We start from the raw sequence: 7,220 nt of genomic DNA, 5'->3' as shown, positions 1-7,220 counted from the left end.
TTGAATTGTCCTGCCATGTGATCAAGTTTGAAATCTTTTCATCTATTTCCTCAAAGTTGATTTTAGCATATGTGAATTGATTCACTAATGCATGAGATTTTTGGCACAATGGGCTAATATCTACTAATTGCTTACAAAATATTGATTGTTGCTTTGATAGCAACAAATTGATTTCTAAAGCCTCTTTGATGAATTCATCAACTTTTGGGTAATCCTTCATTTGATCTATAGTAAATCACAGCTGTGCAATTTCAGCGTCTTTGGCATTTAATTTTGTTTGGATTTGAAGTTTTAGGCTCTCGAAACTCTACTGCAATTGCTCAAGCTATGATTTAACATGTTCCTTTGCATTCACCTTTTCTCTTGTGAGTTGATCCTCCAGATGCCTTATTCTTTCCTCCTTTTCTTTGATCAAATTTCTCACTTCTTCTACTTTTTGAATCATTGTAGAAGCATAAGCTCTTGCAAATTGAGATAACTTAGTCAAGTTTTTGGATGGATCTATAGGTGTATCTTTCCAAGAAACATCCATTGGCTCATTTCCTAGCAATATAATAGCAGTAGGATCAATTTTTCTCTTTTTTCCTTTGAATCTTCATGACTACCAGATGTTTTGGACTATAGAAAATATCTAAAGGAGGAATTTCCTCTACTTTCAAAATAATATTTGAAGAAGGAAAAGCAGGAATAACTTCGATTTCTTCTGAAGTAGTGAGAGGCTTTTTCGTAGATTTCTCGAGAGGCTTTGGCGTTTTGAGAAAATTTTGTGTTTGATTCGTACCTCCCTGTGGTTCATTGATTATATGTTCAAACTGTCCCCATTCTTTCTGCATTTGCTCCTGATCAAGTCCCTTCTCAGTATTCTTTTTATTGGAAGGTTCTTCCACCTTCTTCTCTGTAGCAGACTCCTCTGGTGGTTCAACATCTTTGGATGCTTTCTTTTCATCCTTTCTTGAGACATTAGTAGAAACTCTTTCCTCCTAAGATTCCTGTGGGACTATTTGAAGTAGATTTAAAGGCACTTGCATTAACCTTTGATTTCTGTACTCCTTAAATTGTGCTAATTTAATTGGATTTAGTATTATGCCAGCTAAGCTCTATACCTGTCAAAATTGTTCAGCTACTTCAAAAATATCATCAAAACAATTGTCCTCATGACTAAACACCTTAAATTTAACAGACAAGATAAAATTATACACAACTTGATTAGGGTCATACTACATTTTGCGAAACTAAAAAAGATTTAAATTATAAATATGTTTGACCTCAGCCTATGCATGTTTGAAGTCTTATAAACAATAAACATGACATCGAAGCAGAAAAGTGGGCTAGAGATATTTTTTAAATTCTTTGATAGACTTGGTTACACCCGTGATAACTCTCTAGTATGCAATTTCTTTGGCTAAGAATTTAACAAGGACATACCATGGAAGTACATGTGGTGGAGCGGTGCTTCCAAAAGCTCTAATGTATGTGAATAATTCCTCTCCAAACCATTTCGCCACAAGTTGAATATTGACCTTGGCTTCTTGAGATAATCTTGGGGCTTTCGCATTAAAAAGAGCCTGATGGATAGGGAGCATAACCCCCTGACAAATCTGATAAAAGTATTCATTGAAACAAGAATTCCAAAGGGATTTATGATATATATGAATTGGTGTGGGATCCTGAGGCATCCATTTCCATCCCATAATCAGAAAGGGAAATATGAAACACACAACATCCATGATGTAGGCACACATAAAAAATGGAGTAACGGTTATTGTGGTGAAAAAATGATGCTTCCTATATTCTATGATGTCGTGGGCTAAATTATTTGAAAATATTGTCGCCCAATCCATTATTATAGAATTAGAAGCAGCATTAATCAGAGGCACCCATTCAACTAAAAACTTGGTAGTGTCTGCATATCCAAATAATCTACATAGAATTGTGGCAATGTCTAAATAAGGAGTGGCAAGAGAGGCTACTATATACATACTATCTTTCCATCTTATGCTTGCTAGGATTTGACTTCTGTTGCTTTATAACTTCAGATGGTTATTCATTTTCAGTAGCAAATTTCTCAACAAATGCTTTATCATGAACCCTGTGTGGTTGTCGTAAATGATACATCCTCCTGGTATCCTCAGGTTTAAAAGAGTCGATGACCACTTGTCTTTAGGTTACAAATTATTTGTCTTCAATGTTCACATTTTCAATAGCCCATTTCACCATATCAGTATAGGGTAATACTTTTGTTCTGACTACTGCCTTATGCAACATAGAACTTGTGACCTTAGAATAAGAAGCACCTGAGGATTCAATATCATCTATGGTTTCTTCTTTTTATCTTCCCTTCTCGAATATATTATAAGCCTTCTCCTAGGAGCCCATGCCAAACTCTGGTTAACAGGATGTATCAGAAAAGAGAGGTGATGATTTTAGCACATCTTCAGCTAGGGATTGTGTAGCCTTTCCTTTATTCATCTTGACCATTAAACCGAGTAATTGAGTCTTTGTGATAGTCCTGTAACCACAAAGAAGACGAGAGTGATAGTGTGAAGGATGAAAAATGGAAATATAACGACATGCAAATATGAAAGCCTTTTTCAAATTAATGAAACTAAAAAACTTAAATGCACCCGTAATGGTGAGAAGACATCGAATTTTTTGAGCCATGGAGTCATAAATATCCATAACTTGAAATGATAACTGCGTAAGATTCAGATTAACTCTCATTAATGTAGTGTATCGGAAAAAAATATTTTTAGAGAATATCATTAAAAACTTGTTAAAGTACGATCCTTAGAGCATGAAATGTGATTTTATGATTTAATGACGTGTCATGTTGGTGGTCCTGGATTCTCTCAGAAATTGACAATTTACAATGTCACACAAATAGTTTGATTTCTAGTTTTCCGATTTTCCAATTTGCGAGATTGCAGTTTGACGGATGCGAAAATGTTTTCATATTATAGTTAATTCATTTGTCGAGTCCGTCGTCATATCACAATACGTAAAGTAAGGTTTAACATGTTCTGTTACTTTTCTGCGATGCGAAAAGTTTGAAAGGATTTGACCGAAAAGGAATATTCTTGGATTCTCCACACGTTGCAAATCGGCTATGTTCATATGGTAATGTTATGTGTTGCGCATGAGACTTTGGAAAATGCGAAATGAAATTTCACTTTGGAGCAGGGTAAATGAATTTTTTATTTGGATTTTAATGAATTTAAACCAAATTATTTTCTAAAGGACCCCCATTTATTATCTAAAGTATTTCACCATAAATGGGGTTTTTTGTATAGCACAACAGAAGTCCTAGCCAATCATTAGATAGTGTAGCTACCAAATATCAGCATTAAAGAGTGGAAAGACTCCCATGAAAGAGGAATTTAAGAAAGAAAAATCATGAACCTTTGATGGAGCTGTAAAGAAAGAAGAGGATGCAAAGGCTTGGACTTTTGGAATAAATAAGTACAATATGCATAACTATACCGAGATCATGAAGGTCGGGGTAGCTATTTTCAGCTTGAAGTAAAAAGTTGATATATGGTGGGAGGTGTTATCACTATGAAAAAACATTGGTTGTGAAGGGAAATCACTAAGGAAACTTCAAATCGATTTGGGATTGAAATTTGTCCCTTCAATCTGGAGAGGTATTTCTCCTTAACTTTTCTACTCAAGGTCACTATAGTAGCAAGTCACTAACACGCTCATTGGCCAAATTTGATTTGTAACAAATGAATTTGGTTTGGAAAGAAAATAAAGGGACCATTAGCAATGGGGTCTCTGACAGAAATAAATACTTTCTAATGACATATTATGTGAACAACTATAAACAAAGGCAAGATAGCTTATGATTTCTTTTACAGGTTATCATCAAGATATGGTAGAAGACTGTAGAAAATAAACATAAAAAATAGACCACTATGATTTTTGGAAATGATATCTAGGTTGAAAAACACATAATAATTTCAAATAACATGAACTTGAGCATTAAATACAAATTCCAATTCATATAGATTTATTTAAATACTTGTTGGCTTGATAGGGCCTAACGCGGGTTCAATGTTAGCTATGCCAACCAACAAAACCCTAACTCGTTGTCCCTTTCGGCAACAACCCGCGTAGTGCAGGCTGTAGTCTCAACCAAAGTAGTATTGAGGGGTGATAGAACCAGGTTTATACATCCAGAGGCATGTGTAATAGGTTCCTACGACTCCTAGGGCTTAATTATACATTTGCAAACCCTAATCCTTCTGAGACAGATAATTACAATAATTCATTCCAACAACATCCAGATCTTCATGAAGGCCTTTAACTATTCATAACATGTATAATTCATACTAATCTACTACTTTCATGCACAAATTAAGAATTCATTCATATAAAGTGCAATATAGAGCGAAAATATAGAAAACTGCATAAGTAAGAATAAAGACACAAATGCACAAGAAATGGATCTAACGGTCTTTATTAGATGTAATAGTCAATAAACAAACTCTTTTTTCCCTGCGCACTCAGCTGCAGGGGCTCGAGCACTCAGCCTGCAGACTCACCAAGGTCTCCATGCAATCAGCTGCAGGAGCCTTCCCCTTCGCCTAAGTACAGGAAATCGACCTTTCTTCTCTTAGCTTACTTGTCATTACAAAGATTTCTATCAATTAGATCATCCCTTAGAATTTATGACTCTTCTATTTATAGCCTTTCTTTTACAATACCATGGTTTGCGGACCATGGGTGGGTCTCAAAACCTTCCGATCACCTACCCACCTAAGAGACTAAATCTCCTTTGACTCACACTAGCTTCATGCTCCGCTTCCACATTTTGTAGAGACTTTACATCTTTACAAAATGAAATTACAAAATTAAAAAAAAAAAAAATTACCCCAGGGACCCCTTCCCAATAGGCCCCCAACACAATTTGGTGACTCGTCCTCGAGTCACTCAGCTGGCACTACAATCTTGTCCTGGAGTTCACGAAACTCCATCTTCAAAATCTGCAAATTGGTTGTACCCTGCATAGCTACCTTCTGTACTTCCTCAATGAGCTTGTAGTAGGGTCTTCCACCACGAGGCCCATTGTCCTTTGTGTCTGCTAGATGCCCTTTAACTTATTTTGAATTGACAGAGTGAGTTGGCTGGCTTCCTCCATCCAAGGTTGTGTCTTCAATTTTTGTTTGCAGCTTCTTTCCTTCTTGTAGCCATGTGAACTGTTGTACTGGTGCCAAATTGTGCACAATCAACCTTATCTCATCAAATTGTTACTACTTTCCCCTAAGGTTTGTGCCGATCTTCTTTAGAGTGGGGTCCTACTGCAGAGATGTCCAAAGCTCCATGACCTACTCAAATAATTCAGTGTTGTCCTTGACTGCTACATCTAATATGGCAATTCATTCCTTGATTGATGCTTTGCGCTACTCCCGGACCTCTGGCGGAGTGGTTGGCTATAGCTTCAATTGTAGCTCTAAAATCTATAGTTGTAGTTCAAATCAGACTTGGCCAATTTCATCCTTTGATTCCCTGACTGCAACAACCGACTTCTGTATATTCTCTGTTGATTCTTCATCTATTGGAATATTGAGTTCTGGCAGTGATTTACGCGCCTGTGTAATCACCTGCTTCCAAGTGTTGGCTACACGTGGCAATCTCTTATTTTTCTTTCAGCGTCTGTGCCTTTTCTATGAAGATCTACTCGTTGTTTCTCTTGACCTCAGTAATGACTAGTAACATGCGCTGCTCACTTACCCTGAGCTCATCGGATACACCTTGTGAAATTCATGTAGGGTCTATATAGGGAGGGCTGTGAGATTAATGCCCAGATCCTTGATCTGTGAAATTTCGATGGTCGCTTCTTTTGATTGGGCATGCAGGGTCCTGTATGGAAATTGAATCACTCTAAGATATAGAGTTTGATCTGTATCTAGGATTGTCTCACTGGATTTTTGTAGGCTCACCTGGATCCTACTCTCCTGACCAACGCTCACTTGTAGTCACCCCGTCTGGATCTATCGATCATGCAGATCCTTCTACACATTCCCCAATGCCTGTTGGTACTACTGCTCGCACTGCATCCATAGCTCTTTTGTGGTGTCACAGAACTTGTCCCCAATCTCTACTAAGTCCCCCTCAGTAAGGACAAGCAGATGCACCTGTGAGAATCTAGTGGACTTCTACTTCTTTCGTGGTCCCGAGGTAGTCTACTTTGGTCTTTTCTTAAGCACAAATGGGTTTCCCTACTCTGTGCCCCTACCTCCTTCAACATATGAATCCTCTTAGTCCTCGGTGTTATGAGAGGTAGACTCCTCAACCTCTATCATCATTTCCTTGTCTTCCTACTATTTGTCAGCAGCTGCCTTAGCATCGTCTTCCTTTTCAACAGTCTCCTTAGCAGAAGTTTCCTTTTGTTGCGCTTCTTTCTCCCAAGTTGTAGCCTGCTCTGCCTCCTTCTATTTTTGTGTTGTTGTGGTTTGCGCGAAGGTACCTTCTGCTGCCTTACTCGTTCCCACACCTAGATCGGATGGAACCAACCATTTGCCTGGACATTTCCCAATAATCTCTTGTACATCCACCTCACCCATAAGGTAGGCCAACTTATACCACACCTTCTTTGGATCTTGTCTCGCACAGATAGAAACATTGTGAAAATCTACCTTGAATTATGCATAAGGTTCCAATTGTTCATATAAATTAGGTGATAGCCTCGACCTCTCACTGATTAATGTGCAGAGATCCATCTCTACAAGCACCCAAAACATCTTGGTCTCTATGACCTACACTACATCTTTGGTCACCCAAAGCGAAGCAAACTTCGCTACCTCCGGAAGGTTTGGGTCTTGCAAAGGAAACTTGCTATCCTCCAGCATCCTCCATGCTACCAGTACTATAAAAAACAATAACTAGGCATAATGAAATGCCTTGCCCTCATCTTAGGCTTCGCAATAGTTTGCCAAAAAATATTTAAATAGGTACTAAGCCTAGTTGTACTTGACTCCTTTGGCACATTATGCGGCTACTGAAATCACCAGTGCTAGAACCTCATCTCCGCAACACTTTTGCATGATCTTGCAGGTCAAGATCTGCGCGGGGAACTACACCACTTTGTGAGAAACAGAGAAGATGGAATATCCATGTGACTTCTTCACCAATCCAAACTCTCTCCTCATATGATTGGTGAGTTGCTTCTCTTTTGTTTTTCCTCCAAATGCCTCTACTGGATCCACACCTTAATAGGG

This window comes from Pinus tabuliformis, chromosome 1_2 (assembly GCF_031772625.1).
Source record: "Pinus tabuliformis cultivar Carrire ecotype Pingquan chromosome 1_2, CPIR1, whole genome shotgun sequence".
NCBI classification, from domain to species: domain Eukaryota; kingdom Viridiplantae; phylum Streptophyta; class Pinopsida; order Pinales; family Pinaceae; genus Pinus; species Pinus tabuliformis.
The sequence above is the reverse complement of the archived record's forward strand: the minus strand, read 5'-3'. Positions refer to the sequence as shown.